The sequence below is a fragment of the Schistocerca nitens genome, chromosome 8 (assembly GCF_023898315.1).
Source record: "Schistocerca nitens isolate TAMUIC-IGC-003100 chromosome 8, iqSchNite1.1, whole genome shotgun sequence".
In the NCBI taxonomy this organism is placed as follows: domain Eukaryota; kingdom Metazoa; phylum Arthropoda; class Insecta; order Orthoptera; family Acrididae; genus Schistocerca; species Schistocerca nitens.
The window spans coordinates 263,881,488-263,903,809 of NC_064621.1; positions in this window are offsets into that span (position 1 = coordinate 263,881,488).

Genomic DNA, 22,322 nt, shown 5'->3' on the forward strand with positions numbered 1-22,322 from the left:
TATTGAAGCACAATCAACTGTGACATATCGGATTTTCTCGGCTGTAGCAGGATGTTTTAACTGAAATGACGAGACGAAACATTAATTTTTTCCTTCCCAGGACTCCAACCCAGCACCTATCGCTGTTACATTCTAGAGAAAACGAACGTGAAGAAGCAATATTTAACAAATCTCGTAGTTCGTAAACAGGGACAATAGATGCTGGGTAGGAATTCACGTCCGTTAAAAATGTTTACGTTATGTAATTTAAAATTGATGTTTCCTAGTTGATACTGTCTAAAATCGAGGTATATCACTCTCTGTATGCCTAGCCAGGAATGACTGTTAGTTTCAGTCAGTCACGAAATCTTTGCTTGGTCTGCATGACCTGGGTTTGAATCCATGTGAAGAAAGAGACGGTTCGTCGTGTCATTTGAAGTTCATACATATTCTCAACTAGCAGCTCGTGAAAAACTTGAGTTTTTAATGTCATTTTGTGTTAAATAATAAGTACGGTATGTTACTTTGAAGAGGAAATCATGAATACGACGAACTTACTACGTGCATTACCTATCTGACGTAATAAAGAGAGTGCTAACATTTCAGGTATGTCATTTATTGTAAAGAATGTGAGCTTACAAGCTTTAAGGACAGTCTTATCTGTGATAAGATGTTCCCTGATATTTGTAGTATCGTGGTATTACTTTACATCTTGAGTTATTGCGATACAGAGCAGTGTTTTCTAGTGGTGATTTGCTGGAACCATTTTCAATAGTCAAACGACTGTACTGAGGAGCGATTAGAGGACCTGCTAGACAGCTGTGTTATGAGGGTTGTTTCGAATCAGGCGAAATGCAATTCAAGTCGTTCGGATACTTTTGAGCACGACTGTACGTAAGCATACTGTGTGATCATTTGCATCCATTCATGTCCATTGTGAATTCCGACAGACTTGGACAATTCCAGCAGGGCAATGCGACACCTCACACGGCCAGAATTGCTACAGAGTGGCTCCAGGCACACTCTTCTGAGACTAAACACTTCTGCTGGCTACCAAACTCCCTAGACACGAACATTATTGAGCATATCTGGGATGCATTGCAATTTGCTGTTCAGAAGAGATCTGCATCCCCTCGTACTCTTACGGATTTATGGTGTCAGTTTCTTCCAACACTACTTCAGTCATTACTCGAGTCCATGCCACGTCGTATTGTGGCACTCCTGCGTGCTCGCTGGGGCTCTACGCGATATTAGGCAGATGTACCAGTTTCTTTGGCTCTTCAGTGTACAACAGTACAATACGCAAGATTGACTAGAATCCTCATTTATGTTTAAGCATGCATTTCTTGCGGTGTTCGCATATTTTTAATCAACTCTTGTACTTTTTCCTTTTTCTCTTACAGACCAGTTTACAGATGACGGTAGCATTATGCTCTCAGACGATGCCGGAAGCCGCTAGCCTATCAGAAAGCGTCGTACGCATGGTGTTTAGAAATAGTGGTTCTCAATTGTTACAGGTGATAGTACTGGGCAAAGGTGGGAAAAATATCTATCAAGAGTGTCAGAAAACAAGTATTTGTTAAGGTATCTATCATTTTCTGGATGAATATTCATTCTGCCCCAGAGAGTGCGGTGATATGTAACCTCCTGGAAGATTAAAAATGTTTGCCGGTACGGGATACAGATTCGGAACTTCTGTCTTTTCTTCTTTTGAAATTGTTCTTCTTGGTGAGTCAAAACTGATCTTCAAAAATTAAAGCCTTCCTAAACTTCTCCTGAACTCTTGAAATACTATGTTGTTACTTAACTCTAATTAACTTGAAGGAAAAAAATTTCACACAGAGTGTTTCTCACAATTAAAATGAGGTTAGAAACGTTCTTAATGGAATAGAAATATTCTTAATAGAAAAAAATGTGAAAATTCACTGGGAAACCAAAATCTTGTTTTTAAAATCACTAAATCAAGACACACTTCTTAAAAAATATCCTCACGTTTTTTCTGTCATGAGGAAGATACTTCTCAGAAAATGAGGTGATCTGCTGAAGTGCTGAAATAAAGTCCTCTTCCACTCCATGCTGGTCTGGAGCTACTCGGTGTGACCCAGCGCTCGTTTTCTTTTATTACCTCTCCTCTTACCGTGACTTGTTATTTTCTGAAGATTACTTTGTGTAGAAAACTTTTAAGGTCGTAATGGCGGATCGATGCAGTCCACTGCCCACACTCCGAATTTTGGATTTTGTTTTTACGTGGAATATTTTATGATTAAAAATAGCATGTTATCTAGGTATGAGTGAGCTTTGTTTTCCATTTGTAGTCCACAAATTCTCTTAGTAACCAAGCGACACGATTGTTTCTAGGTCTGGAGGCGCCAGTACGACTCCAGTTTAACGATGAAATCTGTTGTAATCAATGAGCGGTTCATGTTTGCAATACTATTCCCATTTCTTATGGTCCACAGACACGTTTAGAATTGTGTCTTGCAAACAAATCTGTGGTATTGGAAGATTTGATATGCGTTGCGTGCGGGTGTTTGTGAGAAGTCTATCTAATGGAGCTTTTCTTTGGTTGGTATGGTTTCATTAACCACCTCGTAGGATCAGTTTGGCTTTAGGAAAGGTAAAGGCACCAGAGAGGCACTTCTGACGTGGCGCTTGACAATAGAAGAAATACTGAAGAAAAATCAAAATACGCTCATAACATTTGTCTACCAAGAAAAACTTTCGACAGTATGAAATGGTGGAAGGTGTTTGAAATTCTGAGAAAAATAGGCAATATTTACTAGAACCAAGAGGGAACAGTAAGACTGGAAGACTAAGAACTATGTGCTTGGATTAAATAGGGTGTAAGATAGGAGTGCAGTCTTTCGCCCCTACTGTTCAATCCACACATCGAAGAAGCAACGACGGAAACGAAAGAAAGGTTCAAGAATGGGATTAAAATTCAGGGTATCATTGATATGATTCTCTGACAATTTTCTATCCTCAGTGAAAGTGAAGAAGAGTTAATCTCTTGAGTGGAGTGAAAAATCTAATGAGCCCAGAATATGGATTGAGAGTAAACCAGAAAAAGACAAAAGTAAGAAGAAACAGCGGAAATGAGAGTTGCGAGAAAAAAAATCAAAATTTTCGGGAAAAAAGTAGACGAAAGTAAGGAATTATGAAACCTTGGAAGCAAAATTAACCATGACGGAAGAAGCAAAGAGGACATAAAAAGCAGCGTGGTAAACGCAAAGAGGGCATACTTAGCGAAGAGAAGTCAACTGGTATCAAACGTAGGCCTTAATTTGAGGAATAAATTTCTGAGAATGTGCGTTTGGATCACAGCGTTGCGTGGTAGTGAAAACCAACAGTGGGAAAGTATGGAGAATTGAAGCGTATGAGAAGTGGTGCTACAGATAAAAAGATAAGATAAAATGAGGCAAGAGCCTCGACGCAGAGTCGGCGGAGAAATGAACACACGGGAAAAACTGACAAGAAGAGGAGACAGAACGATAGGACATGTGCTAAGGGTAAAAACTGTACGGGATCGCAGAGACTGGAATAGAACGAGCAAATAATTGAGAACGTGAGGTATAAGTGCTACTCTAAAATTAAAAGGTTTGCTTGGCGCAGGGGAGGAATTCGTGGTGGGCCACATCAAATCAGTCTGAAAACGGATGATGAAAAAAAGAAAAAAATACTGCCACCTCAGTTGATTATAAGACTGTGTTGTTAATTTTCCTCCACACCCTTTAACGTTCGATGTACGAATATATTTATTCTGTAGAGAGGCATGGCTCACGACCCACCCTTACAGAGTTGCTAGTGCTAGTACCTGTCACCTAGATTTCGAACTTCATTTGCTGGCCGCGGTGGTCTAGCGGTTCTAGGCGCTCAGTCCGGGACCGCGTGACTGCTACGGTCGCAGGTTCGAATCCTGCCTCGGGCATGGATGTGTGTGATGTCCTTAGGTTAGTTAGGTTTAAGTAGTTCTAAGTTCCAGGGGACTGATGACCACAGATGTTAAGTCCCATAGTGCTCAGAGCCATTTGAACCAATCAAACTTCATTTAAGTTCTGCCGCTTATCCCGCGGGACTAACACTCTTAGAGGAAAGGATACGGCGTAGAAATGGTTTAGCTAGGGCCTAGGGGATTTTTCCCAGAATAAAAAGAGCCTGAAGAATGAAAGATCATTTCGGTAACAATCCTCTCGGCCAACGGTTCCCACGTGGGGGTAATTACCTCTGAGAGGTAAAATAAAACGATCTGAGGGATAAAAAAATGGGTTAAATGATGATTTAGTGGCCACTCTAAATTATTTGTTGAAAGTAATCTACATCTACATCTACATGGACACTCTGCAAATCACATTTAAGTGTCTGGCAGAGGGTTCATCGAACCACCTTCAAAATTCTCTATTATTCCAATCTCGTGTAGCGCGCGAAAAGAATGAACACCTATATCTTTCCATACGAGCTCTGATTTCCCTTATTTGATCGTGGTGATCGTTTCTTCTTGTGTAAGTCGGTGTCAACAAAATATTTTCGCATTCGGAGGAGAAAGTTGGTGATTGGAATTTCTTGAGAAGATTCCGTCGCAACGAAAAACGCCTTTCTTTTAATGATTTCCAGCCCAAATCCTGCATCATTTCAGTGACACACTCCCATATTTCGCGATAATACTGCCCTTCTTTGAACTTTTTCGATGTACTCCGTCAGTCATATCTGGTAAGGATCCCACACCGCGCAGCAGTATTCTAAAAGATGACGGACAAGCGTAGTGTAGGCAGTCTCCTTAGTAGGTCTGTTACATTCTCTAAGTGTCCTGCCAATAAAACGCAGTCTTTGTTTAGCCTTCCCCACAACATTTTCTATGTGTTCATTCCAATTTAAGTTGTTCGTAATTGTAATACCTAGGTATTTAGTTGAATTTACGGCTTTTAGGATAGACTGATTTATCGTGTAACCGAAGTTTAACGAGTTCCTTTTAGTACTCATTTGGATGACCTCACACTTTTCGTTGGTTAGTGTCAACTGCCACTTTTCGCAACATTCAGATATTTTTTCTAAATAGTTTTGCAGTTTGTTTTCATCTTCTGATGACTTTGTTAATCGATAACAACAGCGTCATCTGCAAACAACCGAAGATGGCTGCTCAGATTGTTTCCCAAATCGTTTATATAGATAAGGAACAGCAAAGGGCCTATAACACTACCTTGGGGAACGCCTGAAATCACTTCTGTTTTACTCGATGACTTTCCGTCAATGACTACGAACTGTGACATCTCTGACTGGAAATCGCAAATCCAGTCACATAACTGAGACGATATTCCATAAGCACGCAATTTCACTACGAGCCGCTTGTGTGGTACAGTGTCAAAAGCCTTCCAGAAATCCAGGAATACAGAATCGATCTGAAATCCCTTGTCAATAGCACTCAGCACTTCATGTGAATAAAGAGCAAGTTGTGTTTCACAGGAACGATGTTTTCTAAACCCATGTTGACTGTGTGTCAATAGACCGTTTTCTTCGAGATAATTCATAAGGTTCGAACACAATATATGTTCTAAAATCCTGCTGCATATCGACGTTAACGATATGAGCCTGTAATTTTGTGGATTAATCCTACTACCTTTCTTGAATATTGGTGTGACCTGTGCAACTTTCCAGTCTTTGGGTACGGATCTTTCGTCGAGCGAACGGTTGTATATGATTGTTAAGTATGGAGCTAATGCATCAGCGTACTCGGAAAGGAACCTAATTGGTGTACAGTCTGGACCAGAAGACTTGCTTTTATTAAATGATTTGAGTTGTTTCACTACTCCGAGGATATTTACTTCTACGTTACTCATGTTGGCAACTATTCTCGATTCGAATCCTGGAATATTTACTTCGTCTTCTTTTGTGATGGCATTTCGGAAGGCTGTGTTTAGTAACTCGGCTTTGGCAGCACTGTCTTCGATAGTATCTCCATTGCTATCGTGCAGAGAAGACCTTGATTGTTTCTTGCCGCTAACATCCTTCACATACGACCAGAATCTCTTTGGATTTTCTTCCAGGTTTCGAGACAAAGTTTCGTTGTGGAAACTGTTATTAGCATCTCACATTGAACTCCGCGCTAAATTTCGAGCTTCTGTAAAAGATCGCCAATCTTGGGGATTTTGTGTCTGTTTAAATTTGGCATGTTTATTTCGTTGTTTCTGCAACAGTGTTCTAAGCCGTTTTGTGTACCAAGGAGAATCAGATCCATCGTTTGTTAATTTATTTGGTATAAATCTCTCGACTGCTGCCGATACTATTTCTTTGAATTTAAGCCACATCTGGTCTACACTTATATTATTAATTTGAAATGAGTGGGGATTGTCTCTCAGGTAGGCGTCAAGTGAATTTTTATCTGCTTTTTTGAATAGGTATATTTTTCGCTTTTTTCCGAGGATTTGGGGATTACTGTATTCAATCTCGCTACGACAACCCTGTTTTTTTTTCTTTTTTTTTCTTTATTGTGATTTTAATACCCGTATAAAAACAGATAGGCTGGCAGCAGCACAATACGCCGCTCTTCAGCTGAAGATATTACAATGAGAAAACAGAGAAGATACATGAGTTGGAACAAAACGGCGGGGAAAAAACAGTAGACACATGAACATAAAAAACATAAAGCCGTTCACACTCGATGACAATCCACACTACAAACTGTTGACACGACGCACAAACACTGAAGATGTCGATAGCACTGGTGAACAATGGAGTGTGACGGTGAACACTGAACACTAAACACGACGACACACACGAGACACTAATGGGGGATGATCTCCGGCGCGCGAATGTCCACGTAGCATGTGCGAGTCCGGGGACATGTCAAGAGGGGAAGAAGGGTGAGGGGGGGGGGGGAGAGGGAGCACGAAGATGCCAATGGCTGAGGAGATGGGAGGAGGAGTAGAGGGACAGGGAAGGGGAAGCCCGGGGGAGGAATGGGGAGAAATGGAGGAGAGAGGGAAGGGGGAGAGAAGGGAGGGAGGGTGCTCAAAGGAGCAAGCACAGGAAGAGGGAGGGAGGATCAAAGTTGGTAGGAGGGGTAGATGGAGGGGAGGAGGGCATCATCAGGGAGGGGGAGCTGGCGGAAGCCACCTTGCGAGAGGGTAAGGAGGGTGGAGAGATGGAGACCGGGTGGGACGTGGGAATACAGGCGCGGCAACGGGCGGGGGTGGGAGAGGATGGGAGAGACAAGCGGGTGAGGAGGATCGAGTTTTCGGGAGGTGTATAGGAGCCGTATCCGTTCAAGGAAAAGGAGGAGGTGGGAGAACGGAATGAGGTCGTACAGGATCCGCGTGGGGGAGGGGAGACGGATGCGGAAGGCGAGGCGGAGAGCATGGCGTTCAACGATCTGAAGTGATTTGTAAAAGGTAGGGAGGGCGCAGATCCAGATAGGATGGGCGTAACAGAGGATAGGGCGGATGAGGGCTTTATAGGAGTGGAGGATGGTGGAGGGGTCCAGACCCCGCGTAAGGCCAGAAAGGAGCTTGAGGAGACGGAGTCGGGAGTGTGCCTTGGCTGGGATTGTCCGGAGAGGGGGGCTCCAGGAGAGGCGACGGTCGAGGGTGACGCCAAGGTTCTTAAGGGTGGGGGTGAGGGCGATAGAACGGCCATAGATGGTGACATAGGAGTCGAGGAGGGGGAAGGAAGGGGTGGTTTTGCCTACAATGATCGCCTGAGTTTTGGAGGGATTGACTTTGAGCAACCACTGGTTGCACCAAGCGTTGAACTGGTCAAGATGGGATTGGAGAAGGTGTTGGGAACGCTGCAGGGTGGGGGCGAGGGCAAGGAAGTCTGTGTTATCGGCAAACTGGAGAAGGTGGACGGAGGGTGACGACGGCGGCATGTCCGCCGTATACAAAAGGTACAGAAGGGGGGAGAGGACGGAGCCTTGGGGCACACCGGCGGAGGGAAAAAAGGTGTAGGAATCCGTGTTATGGATGGTGATGTAGGAAGGACGGTGGGAGAGAAAGGAGCCGATCAGACGGACGTAGTTAATGGGAAGGGCGAAGGTTTGGAGCTTGAAGAGGAGACCGGAATGCCATACGTGGTAATAGGCACGTTCGAGGTCCTGGGAGAGGAAGATTGCGGAGCGACGGGAATTTAGCTGTTCGGAAAGGAGATGAGTGAGGTGGAGAAGGTCATCGGAAGAGCAGGGTGGTCGAAAGCCACACTGGGTAACGGGAAGGAGGCGGTGCTGGCGGAGATGCTGCTGGACTGCTGGATGCGTCGGGTGAGAATAGATTCCAGGACCTTGCTGAAGACCGAGGTAAGGCTGATGGGATGGTAGGAGGAGACGGCGGACAGCAGTTTACCGGGTTTAAGGAACATCAGGATATGGGAGGTTTTCCACAGGTCGGGGTAGTAACCGGTGGACAGGACTACATTGTAGAGCCTGGCCAGGGTGGAGAGGAAAGAGACAGGAGCTTCACGAAGGTGGCGGTAGGTGACACGATCATGACCAGGAGCGGTGTTGCGTTTTGTGCGGAGTGTAGCAATGAGATCCTGTGTAGTGATGGGGGCATTGAGTTCCGTGTGTGCAATGTTGTCCAAGTAGTGGAAACCAGGTGCGAGGGGAGGGACAGAGGTGTCAGTTCGATCACGGACATCCGGGAAGAGGGAGTAACCGAACTGGGGATCGTCGGGGATGGAAAAGACATCGGAAAGGTAGGAGGCAAAGTGATTGGCCTTACTAAGGGTGTCAGGGAAGGGGTGATCATCATGGAGAAGAGGATAGTAGGGGGAGGGTTTAGTTTCGGTAAGGCGATGGAAGGCTGACCAGAACTTGGACGAGTTTATAGGCACGGTAGCATTTAAACGGGTGCATGTCTGTCGCCAGTCCCAGTGTTTCTTAGCCGCGAGCAAGTTTCGGATGTGTCGCTGGAGTTGACGGTGGCATCGTAGTGTGTCCGGGTCACGCATGTGGAGGAAGGCACGGTAGAGACAGCGGGATTCACGGAGGTGGAGGACGGCCTGTGGGGGTAAGGTAGGACGGTGGGGGTGGATGGCGACAGTAGGGATGTGTGCCTCCACAGCTTCAGACAAGGTCTGCTGGAGAAAGGAGGCGGCATGGGTAACATCGTCGGAGTGGTGGTAGGTGAAGGGGTGGCCTTCGACCTGGGTGGAGAGGGTATCCCGGTAAGCATTCCAGTTGGCAAGGGAAGAATTATGGACGTACTTCAGGGGAGGGTCATTACGAGGGTCGGGGTGGGGGCGACGACAGTCTGAAATCGTGAGGAGGACAAGGAGATGGTCGCTACCAATGGGGTGCAGGACATCCACTGCTATGCGGCCAAGGAGGTTGGGGGAGGAGAGGATTACATCGGGAGTGGAGTTGGATTCAGGGCGGGTGTGCTGGGGAATGGGGACGAGGTCGCCTTGGAGGGTGGAGAGTAACTGATGCCACTGCCGTAACTGGGTGGCGAAGCAACTATGGATGTTGAGGTCGGCGGCGATCACGTAGGAGGAGAAGGTACGATCAATGTGGGAGAGGAAGTCGAAAGGAATAGGAGCGTTAGGGTGGACATAGATGTAGGCGCAGGTGACGGTAAGGCCGGGGAAGAGGAGACTGAGGATCACGTGTTCGGTGAGGTCGGGAAGGAGAGGTTGGAGCCGAACTGGGATCTGGCAGTGGTGGCCAATGGCAACTCCGCCACACGCAATCGGGAGGAGATTATCGGAGCAGTGGAGAAGGTAGAGCGAAGTGTGGACGGTGTGGTGGGGTTGGAGGAAGGTTTCGTTGAGGAGGAAGGCATCCACACGGTGCGTTGCAAGGGTGTGCATGAAGAGGTTCTAGTTGGTGGGAACGGATGTTGTTGAACAGGATACGGTGCTGTCGCGCCATGACAGGGATTTAGATTCTGCCAACACCTCCTCCTCCGTGATCGTCGGCTAAGCTGAGTGATCACGGCTGTGAGGGTCAGCGGGCGGCGCAGGGGTTGGGGTTGGCGGGTAGGAGATGGAGAAGGAACATGGGTGAGGGAAGCGTTGGGGCCAAGCCGGGTGATTGGGAGGCGGGAGAGGATGTCAGTATGGAGGGTGGGGCTGGGGGAGGAGATAAGAACTGAATCCCGTCTGAGAGTGAGGAGTGAGATGGGGGCACCAGGGAAGTGTTGGTGGAGGAGGAGGGAGAGGATCCGGGCCTTGAGAAGGGAAGGATCGGGATGGGAGAGGAGGTATTTGTATAAAGAGGGTGGGAGGAGGAGGAGGAGGAGGAGGCGGAGGGAGCAGGGCCAGGCGGGGAGACATCCATGGCATCCTGGGGGGGGGGGAAGGAGTACGGGGCTGGGCCTTTTTGGGAGCGGAGGAGGTGGTGGTGCTACTAGGGCGTTTAACGGCGGCAGAAGGGTGGGTGGTGACATGAGGGACGGGAGCTATAGGGAGGTGGCGGGAAGTGGCAGGTTCCGGCGTGGGCGCAGTAGTCGGCGCCGGAGATGGTGATGGTGAAGGCAACGGTGACGGCGACGGCGATGGTGGTGGCGGTGACGGCGAAGGCGAAGGCGACGGTAGAGCTGGGCATGGGCACTGGTACGACGGGCCACCACCCTAGCCGGAGCTGCAGTGACAGGCTGGGGGAGTGGGGGGAAAGGATCAGAGGGAGAGGAGCGGGAGGAGCAGGAGGAAGAAGCTGGGGAGGGGGCGACAAAGAGTGAGGGCGAAGGGAGAGTTAGAAAAGGGGGGATGGAAAAGGGGGAAAAGGGGGGTGACTGGGCACACCATGTAATGGTGGTGGTGGCGGCGGAGGGCGAAGTGTACACAATGGCAGTGGTGGTAGCAGTGGCAGTGGTGGTGGGGGCTGACATGACGACAGGTATGAACGAAAAGAGCACAGGACGAAAAGGAGAAGAAAAAACGGGACGGACGAAGACCAGAGTCCCACGCTGCTGGCGCTGACGACAGCTGGCAGGAACGACGCAGCTGCTGCTGCTGCCACGGACGGGGCTGGGGCCGGGGCCGGGACCGGGGCCGGGGCCGCTGCTGCTGCTGTAGGGGTGGCTGGCTGGACCGCTGCTGCCGGCTCGACCGCTGCTGCTGGCCATGTCCGCTGCTACTGGCCGGGACCGATGCTGCTGGCCAGGACCGCTGCTGCTGGCTGTGACTGCTGCTGCTGGCCGGGACTGCTGCTGCTGGCCGGGACCGCTGCTGCTCTGCTGGACCGCTGCTGCTCGGCTGGACCGCTGCTGCTCGGCTGGACCGCTGCTGCTCGGCTGGACCGCTCCTGCTCGGCTGGACCGCTGCTGCTCGGCTGGACCGCTGCTGCTCGGCTGGACCGCTCCTGCTCGGCTGGACCGCTCCTGCTCGGCTGGACCGCTGCTGCTCGGCTGGACCGCTGCTGCTCGGCTGGACCGCTGCTGCTCGGCTGTACCGCTGCTGCTCGGCTGGACCGCTGCTGCTCGGCTGGTCCGCTGCTGCTCGGCTGGTCCGCTGCTGCTCGGCTGGACCGCTGCTGCTCGGCTGTACCGCTGCTGCTCGGCTGGACCGCTGCTGCTCTGCTGGACCGCTGCTGCTCGGCTGGACCGCTGCTGCTCGGCTGGACCGCTGCTGCTTGGCTGGCTGGCTGGCTGGCTGGCACCTGAAACCCTAACGCTTCAATTAGTGCTGTAATGGCACAATCGAAGAGCGGTATCCTTTCGGAGTACCGCCGGAGATGGACAACCCTGTGTTCACGAATCCCTATATCGGTTTTGATGCTCGTTATTAACTCAGGATTATTTGTTGCTAACAGGTCAAGTGTGTTTTCACAACCGTTTACTATTCGCCTGGGTTCATGAACTAGCTGCTCGAAATAATTATCAGAGAATGCGTTTAGCACAATTTCGGATGATATTTTATGCGTACTCTAGTACCTTCCGCCGCGGAAGTCGAACACGCGCCAGAACAAATGGACGTGGTTAGCCCATAGAGGGCTCCGCCTCCGCGTCGGCTATTTCGCGCAGCAGCTCTCGCGCAGCGAGGGCGCCACCGCTTCGCCATGTGCAGACAGCGGCCTATAGCCGCTCCCTCCGGTTTCTTAGGGACCCGCTCTGCCCTAGTCCAGTCAGTCTGGTACTCGCTCTGGATTTCGTTTCTATCTCGGCAGTACTGCGTTCTGGTCGTTGCTCGATGTTGACATTTGCCTGGCTCTGGTTCTGAGTGGATTTACTGTTGGTATTTGGTGTTGTGGTTTCCACAAGCCTCCATTGTGTATCTCTTCCTTGTTGTGTCGGTCATAGTCGGTCGTGGTCGGTTGTTGTAAGTTGTCATTGGTCTGTCGCCCGACTCGTCCTGTGTTTACCCGGTGGTGCGTGCTCCACCGCCGGCGGCTTTCCCGCCTGGCGGCTCCGATCCGCAGCCCAAGGCGTTCCTGCAGTTGGTTTTGGTTACTACATGTACCTCCGGAATTAAACATGTATTTTCGCCAACATACCGAGGGTAAATTAAAGTCACCACCAACTATTATCATATGAGTTGGGTACATGTTTGAAATCAAACTCAAGTTTTATTTGAACCTTTCAGCAAATGTATCATCTGAACTGGGAGGTCCGTAAAAGGATCCAATTATTATTTTATTCCGGTTGCCAACAATGACCTCTACCCATACTAACTCACAGGAAGTATCTACTTCAAATCGCGAAAAGTTAAACTACTTGTGACAGCAACAAACACGCCACCGCCAATCGTGTTTAGCCTCTCTTTTCGGAAGACGGTTAGATTCTTCGGAAAAACTTCGGCTGAGCGTATATCCGGCTTTTGCCAGCTTTCAGTGCCTATAACGATTTGAGCATCAGTGCTTTCTATTAGCGCTTGGAGCTCTGGTATTTTCCCAACACAGCTACGACAATTTACAACTGTACCTACGCTCTTCGTGTGTTCAGCCAGCACCCTTTGTGACTGAAGCCCTTCTTGTGTTTTCCCGAGACCCTCTAGCCTAAAAAACCGCCCAGTCCACGCCACAGAGCCCCTGCTACCCGTGTAGCCGCCTCCTGCGTGTAGTAGACACCTGACCTATTCAGCGGAACCCGAAACCCAACCACCCTTTGGCGCAAGTCGAGGAATCTGCAGCCTACACGGTCGCAGAACCATCTGAGCCTCTGATTCAGACCCTCCACTCGGCTCTGTACCAGAGGTCCGCAATCGGTTCTGTCGACTATGCTACAAATGGTCAGCTCTGCTTTCATCTTGCAAGCAAGACTTGCAACTTTTACCACTTCTGTTAGCCACTCCAGAGAGAATCTCTTGTGATCCAAAGTGACACACATCATTGGTACCGACGTGAGCAACAACCTGCAGTTGGCTGCACCCTGTGCTCTTCATGGCATCCAGGAGGACCCTTTCCACGTCTGGAATGACTCCACCCAGTATGCACATGGAGTGCACATTGGTTTTCTTACCCTCCTTGTCAACCAAGTCCCTAAGAGGCCCAATAACGTGCCTAACGTTGGAGCTCCCAACTACCAATAATCCCACCCTCTGCACGTGCCCGGATCTTGCAGGCTGAGTGGTTTCCTCTGAAACAGGACAGGCGACAGCATCTGGCTCAGCGACAGTGTCAGCCACAGACAGCACCTGGAACCTGTCAGACAAACCGGGAAGGCCTTACGTGCGGCCGCCTGGGAAGTCTTTCGCCTCCTGCCTCGCCCCGGGGCGACCTCCCACTCGACCACAGTTGAGGGGTCGGCCTCAGTGCGAGCAGTAACTGGGTTGGCCACCGGTGAGGACCGATCGGAGGACTCTGACGTGCTGGACGTCCGTTGGATCCCCATGGCCAGCCCACAGCAGTGACGCCCATCCACTGCAGCCTTAAGCTGTATAACCGTAGCCATCACAGCCTGAAGCTGAGAGCGAAGTGTCACCAACTCTGCTCGCATCTGCACACAACAATCGCAGTCCCTGTCCATACTAAAGACCGTGGAAAACTAAACTATTCAGATGAACGGACTATCGGCACGTGCTGCGCAGCTCTACAGTAGACCATGGCGAAAACGCACGAACTGTGTCTAGTAATACGCAGACATTCAAAAACCTAACTACCGAAGCACTCAAGTGAAACTAAATAATTTTCCCCTGATTAGGAACTTTTAATATGTCACAAAACCGGTTTACTTACTGACGCAAACGAAAACGCGAGAACTGTGGCTATTAGATGTTAAATTTTCCCGCAGAAACACAAGAAACTAAACTATTAAGGCACACAGATGATACAATAAAATTCGCTCCTGGTTAGGAACTCGTAAATGACACAAAAGCGTTTACTTATCTGTTGCTGCGTCTGTCGCCGTCGACTACTGCTGCCTGACTGACTGGCTGACTATTAATACTGTAAATATTATTAATACTGTTACAGCAGACTCTAAATGTAATATGTAATCAACCATTTGACATCCACTTTTGGATAAAGACCACCTTTAGGTATTTTCCTTGCAAGGGGAACATTAAGAAAAAAAGAAAAGTCCGCAGCTCGCGGTCTCACGGTAGCGTTCTCGCTTCCCGAGCACAGGGTCCAGGGTTCGATTTCCGGCTGAGTCAGGGATTTTCACCTGTCCCGAGATGACTGGGTGTTGTTGTGTCGTCTTCATCATCATCATTCATCCCCATTACGGTCGGAGGAAGGCAACGGCAAAACCACCTCCATTAGGACCTTGCCTAGTACGGCGGTCGTTCCCCTATGCTCTGTCAAGAAGCATGGGACTTCAATGGGACCTTTAGTGATACGAATTCCCCCATATTTTATAAAGTTATGTAGCTACCTTTTTCTGACCCGCCGAGAAATCCGTGTGTTGATTTCGGGAATCGGGGAGAAGCACCGATCACGGACTGAATCCGCCCGATAGATTAAGGATGAGGGTCGGTGCGGCGGTCAGCCTGGAAGTTGCTTTTAGGCTGCTTCCCACATCCAACTAGGTGAGTGCTGGGCATGTACTCATGTCCTGCCTCAGTTACATGATTGAGAAACATTTCGAACACGTGTTTACACTTGCACATGGGATAACCCTAGGCACAGACAGATGGGGCGCATAAATTCCATCCCAGGAGTGTGGAAGGGAGGGAGATTAGAAAGGGTGGTAACACGAAGGGCATCTGACCACCCTCTATCACCACAGTCTATCACTAACATTGCCAAATCCAGATTACGCAATTACTTTCTGGAGATACAGGATAATCCAGGAAGAAAGAATGAAGATCTACAAACCTTCCTTTACTTTGTCTCCTCAGTCTTCTGTTATTTCTTGGAACACGGGAAAGAATGTCCTTTGGCCATGTACTGTCCATCTACTTTGCTACTGTCCAGTTCATCTCCACTTTTTTTTACCACTATCGTGGCTACATCTTCCATTCTAGTTTTTTCTCAAACCCATTTACTTTCTTTCATATCTCTCCCAGTGATTTGCAACATGCATCTCGCCATTGGTCGTTAAGTCACCGTTAAGACTTGAATGATCCTAGTGTTAAAAGACCAAGGCTCACTGTCAAGAGTAAAAACTGGTCATTCAAACTGAATGTAAACCTTCAGTTCCACGCACAATAAAAGTTTCAATTTGAAAATTTATTATTTTATCAAGAACACTCAAGGCCCTTTTTGCTTTTCTATTTATCTATTTTTCTGTCCATCCAGAGGTAGTAGTTATCTCTTGTCATTGTTAATAAATTCTAATAGTCAATATTTTTCTGATTTCGAAAACTGACAAGTAAATAACTGGATTAAAAGACCAGTTTATGTGAGTGAAAGTTTGAGATTATAGCTGAGTGTTATATATACCCCTGTGGATGTCGGAATGATCGCCATCGGTTGACATCGCTGATAGTTCGCTCTCCATGGACTCACATGCATTTAACAAAAAAGTTGTCACACAGTGGGTAATTGAGACAGGGATGGTCCGAACAGTCGTCAGACCTTGGTGCTATAACTCACACAAGATAAAAAACAGGGTATTCATCTGACTGCACAATGAAACAGTGGTCTACATTTATCCCCGATTATTACAATATTCTCTGCAGACATACACGAACAACAAATTACTATTGGATCGGGTCGATCAAAATCAATACAAAGAATGAGAAAACTATTAACTGTTAAATTGGATAGCTGTAAATGTGACACGTGAATACCTTGGCAAAGACTGGGCAATTCAGGTGAGTGGGATACGGCCGGATTCTGCTCATGATTTACGGACAAATCTGCTGTGATTGTGCACTGGTTGGCTATGTCCGAAAAAAAGAAAGAGATAATTATAATTGCAACCAACATTTTGGATTGATTCGAGGTGATCCTCCAGATGTTTGTCAGAATACTAGATTCTGAAATGTGCCTAGTCCTAATAGCATGCCCATAAACGAACGATAATTCTCGCACCCTGCTCGCCAATGCTGCGCTCTCTCCCCATAATGAGCTTTGCGATGCGTGAAATGGCTGCCGTGCTCTGATGCAGACTGCAACACAGCAACTGAAGTCTCAAAATCAAGCATTTTCCTTTGAGAACCGAAGTGAAGTCCTCTCTCTATAGAGAACCATGATGACTTGTCCTGTGCTCTCTCCCGAACACCGCACTAGAGAGAGCTGATATCAAATCTCCTCATGTTTTCAATCGATATTCGAGTTCGTTATCTACTCAGCAAGTCCACACAGTTCTAAAGCGCCAATGGCAAAGGCTCTTTAAAGTACACGACAAATGTATGTTAGCAAGTCAACATGAAGCAAAAAATTTATAACATTAACTAATTCTTACACACCCGGGAAAGAAACTCTAAAACATTTCCGAGTTTTTCTCCCGCTTACCAGCCTGTTCAGTGTTTTAGCCAATGCAGTTTTCTGCACGTACGCACATCTCAAAAATTGCCTTCTTGGGTTTCCCCATCCTGTAATCTGTATAGGTTAGCCAGTGAGGACCCCTCTTCCAACTTTATAGGCGATCTGTAAACTTTGCAGCTGAATATACAGGCCTCAGAGCCAACTTTTGTTTTCTGTGGAATGAATTTCGAAATAAAGGGATGATGGAAAACGTTTGCTGGTGTATGTATTACAAACTATTTCTCACCTTAAAAGAGGTTTCTTTACAGTCTAGTTTTTAAGTAGGTTCCAAAGTTTGTTCATAGTATTGGGTGTCATCTGACCTCTTTCACAGGTTGTGGCCTCTGAAAGATCGGGAATCACTGCCCTAGGTTATGGATAAGTCGTTCCTCCGTAGCCTCAGAGTGCTAATCAGGTCCGCACCCAGCAGGATTCGGTACTTGGGGCATCACCGTCCAAATGTAACTTAACATCACCCCATATTTAACGTGCTACAAGTGCCTGAGATTATTATAATAATAAAACATAAAATATTTTGCTATAATCATAATAAGTTATTTACATCATTGTTTAGTACAGCATTTTTGAGTTTTGTTGGGGAGGAGGCTCATGATCCTCATGATAACTCTCTCGTCCCCCCCGCTCCCACTGCGCCTGACCCCAAAAATTTCTGTGAAGTTTGGAAAGTAGGAGAAAGCTTCGAGGACGCTGCTGAGTAGTGATGGGGTAGCTTAATCAGTAAGAGCATTTTGGTGGGAAAGACGAAGGTCTCAGAACGAGTGTCCAGCCCCGCTTCACGATGCAACCTCACAACATTACTTCCTCCAGTACCTCTCTCATACGTTTCGCAGATATTTTAATATGCCAGGAAGTTTAAATGCGCCATTCCACCAGTGTCGGGAATAGTCAATATTCACCCAACTGGTTACAGATGTATAAACATTATAGTAAATATTTATATGTAACGTCAGAAGAGAAGTTTACTTGTGCTGTGTCCGAGTCATCTTTTTTTTAGGTTTCCCTACCTAAATCGACAATAAAGGAATCCTTGTAAGTCACTTGCTTGTCTGTCTGTGTGTCTGTCCATCCAACTATTAAGATCAATTTTCTCAGGAACGGATAGGGGGATCAAGTTTAAATTTATGTCATTTACTACGGTCGCTTGGGGGCTTCAAAAATTTAAATTTCTAAGTCAATGAAATCAAAAGAGACGACCATTTTTTGACATTTACAAACTCAATTAGCAAAACGAATAGCGTACTTTCCGTTGACATATAATCAAGAAAATTTGGCAAGAAACAAGATTTCACAGTACAAGTAAAGGGAAAATCCGAAAATTGTTAACTTGTAATTATATCACATAAAACATATTTTTGCTATTAAAAATTTACATTATATTCGCAATCTGTCAGAAATCTCTGGAACTACTGTAGGGATCTTATCTGATTTTCAGTATTGGGTAGCGTGATTCATAAGGAAGGTTTGTGTACCTCGCCGGCCGCGGTGGTCTAGCGGTTCTGGCGCTGCAGTCCGGAACCGCGGGACTGCTACGGTCGCAGGTTCGAATCCTGCCTCGGGCATGGGTGTGTGTGATGTCCTTAGGTTAGTTAGGTTTAAGTAGTTCTAAGTTCTAGGGGACTTATGACCTAAGATGTTGAGTCCCATAGTGCTCAGAGCCATTTTTTGTTTGTGTACCTAATTTACGGTATTTCGTGCAAACTGGCTGAGCTACTATGAAATGAAGTTTCCTGTCACTCTGGAAACGTTGCCTTTGTGCCATCTAGCGGTGATAGTCGTAAGGCCACTCGACTACATCATCCTGCCAGCACTAGCATTACAGTTCCTTAAAAAAAAATGCTAATTCCAGTTACATTCCCTGTCAGTGCGTGCCCAGGACACAGCATTTGTAATGTTTCAGAACAAAGTAATACTGGTAACTGACGTAGGACTGAACTTCCAATGTTCGGGATGAGGTTCCGTTAACCCATAAAAGATCCATTGAAGCATTCCACAGAAGAATTCATTTGCACAACTACAATAGTCTATTGCCGGCTGTACCGTTTTCTTCTCTGGAGATTTCCCTCAAATTTTATCAGTAACCACAACAGGGACGAGAGCAGACGATTGCTAATTAGCGTAGCACGTTAACAGAATTCCAAAATTAAAAATAAATGAAGAATAACAGTAACAAATGCGAAATTACACAAAAAATTTAAACTTACAAGTTGTAACATTCTCGAACATTTCGGAATTCCCGAGACTGATATCTTGCCAGTATTGATACCAATAATAGTCAAAAATCGTTGCTACTCTCGATTCTCGGGGTGGATGAAGTATCTATATATACAATATAATTACATTTGTACGGGGACCGGAGATCACCGCCATCAGTGTTTCGTGTGTGCCGTCATGTTTAGTGTTCCGTGTTCACCGTCGCACTCCCTCGTTCACCAGTGCCATCGTCATCTTCAGTGTTTGTGCGTCGTCTCATCTGTTAGCAGTGTGGATTCTCGACGAGTGTGAACGGCTCCGTGTGTGTCTCTCTGTGTCTCCTGTTTTATTGCCCACCTTTCGTAACTTTTATGTTTTCTCCTGTTTCTACTGCTTGTCTATTCTATGGCTGAAGAGCAGCATAGTGTGCTGCTGACAGCCTGCCTGTTGTACAGGCTTTAAAATAACAATAAAGTAAAAAAAAAATTGTACGGGACTCTCGCAGCATGAAACCTACTTGCACTTGTTCGGTTGTATGTAACAACGCTTGTATGTAACAACGAATCATGTGTCATTGAACAGCCACAATAATAATCACGGCAGCGTAGTGGTACTTTACTGGAGACGTATGGTAAGGAATAAAGATGAAATGAACATCTATTTATATATTCGTTCATGCAGGTTTTGATAACTTATCACAGCAAAGTCATAAATTTATGATTCTTTGTTGTCTTTGGTATCTAGGGTGGTATCTGTTATAAAAGCATGGAAAACATAATACAGACTTGCATGAAGCACATTTTATGAATACCATTTTCTGACATGCTCATTTAATTTTTTTTATTGATAGTGGCAAACACACCTAAGTAACACTAAAGAATGACAGTTCGGAAATTATTATTGACGCCAACTACGCTGCTTTAAACTTAAAAGTTGTGACGTAAAATTGCCCCCCCCCCCACCACTCCCTCCCCCTCGCCCGCCCACCACTTCCGGGCCCCACTGCCTACCCATCAAGATTACACAGACACTTGTGCTTTGCATTAAGTAGTTAATGCCCATTATATCAGGCCACAGCAGGAGTGCAGTTCAAACTCACTGCCACACAGTCTTTGCACGGGCGCACACCACAGCAGAACACTGGTCTCCTAAGGCTTCATACTCTCTTACCCTCAATGTTCTACAGATTTCATCTGTGAGATATGTGTGAAATCTCAGAGCAAAACATCGAAAATAGTTGTGATTGAAGCAAATTTCAGTGTGAACAGTGTTCTCTTAGTACTACGAGTGAATTTTCCATGTAAAGATACAATCTGCAAAATATTTTGTTTGCTTTATTACTTTTGTGTGTTTCTTATCTATTTCATGTGGACATATTCCTCGAGTATGTGATGATTTTTAGAGTGCTTGTATTAGAATTGTTCAAGTGATACACTATTTTAGTTAGTTTTCTTCGTATTCCATGGATCATATGTGTGATTGATCGTAATGATGTAGAAAGAGTCATTTTTTAATTATATTTAGGAAAGCTTGCAAATTTTACAGGATTATTTTTCAGTTCTCGCACTGTCCACTTAATATGGTTAAGGAAAATTGTGTCTGTTCCTGTGATTACATTCACTGGTACCTAAACATATTATTAAGTTTCTAAGTTGTTACACAAGACTTGGCTGAGAGTAAGTCTTAGATGATGTCCTGTGATACATCGCTCCTAATACACAACACCGACACATTCATCCTTATACAATGGAATGTTATGCCTAGGGAGATTACAGAATTTCTGCGGTACTTACTAATACTAGACATATTCACTCATGCTCTAAAAGTGACTGACGCTGATGAAAAGGACTGACGCACATGAAGAGGATTTCTGCCACAGAAGAAATATTTACGTTCTGTAAGCAACACGGATCATACTATCACCTTCACCCTTACAGTGGTTAGATTTAGGTACGCACACATTATATTGGTTCCTGAAATGCCACAAAGTTAACGTTAATTCAACCTTATTTTGTGAGCTTTCTTAGAGGGTTTAGATGATTTAAATCGTGGCTTTGTATGGGCTTCTTGACCTTCAATTTTTCGTTTGCATGAAGAATCCAAGGACGAAAATTTAAGAGTTCTGGGGGTAAATAAATAAATGTCGTGTGACTAGGGCCTCCCGTCGGGTACACGGTTCGACGGGTGCAAGTCTTTCGATTTGACGCCTCTTCGGCGATTTGCACGTCGATAGCGATGAAATGATGATGATTAGGACAACACAACACACAGTACCTGAGCGGAAAAAATCTCCGACCCAGCCGAGAATCGAACCCAGGCCCTTAGGACAGACATTCCATCGCGCTGACTACTCACCTACCTAGGACGGACAGTTATAGGGATGTGAGACCATTGTTGCTGCATCTCGATCGATAAGAGAACAAATACAGTCTCTATGAGGTGCGACAATATATGATTAAGCGTATCTGGGCTCAACAATGAGTTTTACACGTGCTTGTTTCTGAACGCAGGCCAGCGCAGCAGTCGTAGGCCTCGCCATACTCTTCAGGATGGGAAAAGCTGAGTTGGAAGATGTGGTCACCTGGAAGAAGTAATCGAATGGTGGCCAAGTATAGTACTGAATTTGACAGTCGTGTATTGGAATAATATTGAACAATAATTCGCAAGTACGAAATGCTGTCCAAGATTAAAACATTCGTGAAGGCTAACATTTTATTCGAATTACGTGGCGTGATTTGCTATTATCATTTAAAGAAAAATGGCTACCTTTCACAGTACAAAAGGACTGAAGTTGATGTGTGTCGAAGGAGATGGCTCAAATGGCTCCAAGCACTAGGGGACTTAAAATCTGAGGTCATCAGTCCCCTAGACTTAGAACTACTTAAACCTAACTAACCTAAGGACATCACACACAGCCATGCCTGAGGCAGAATTCGAACCTGCGACCGTAGAAGCAGCGCGGTTCCGGACTGAAGTGCCTAGAACCGCTCGGTCACATCGGCCGGCTTATCGAAGGAGAAATCTATAAAAGTAATGAAGACATAAACATTAATAAGAGTATTAAAATATGGTGGTCACTTTCCTTGTAAGCATGTCATCCTAAAATGTTGGTATCTTTACCGCATTTATAGATTCTTGTGTAATAATTCTGTTGATGAATGCTTACTTTTTTGAAATGAGTCAGTTTTATTACTGTAGCTTTGTGAAAGGTAGTTGAGCCTCCAATTTTAAGAGTGATTTTAACAATCCTGTCCTTGAATACAATAATAGGTTTCATCAAAGAATAACTAATAGTGACGTCTCGTTGCATTGCGCGTCATCAACACCATCCAATCAAGCATCAAATAATGCTAAT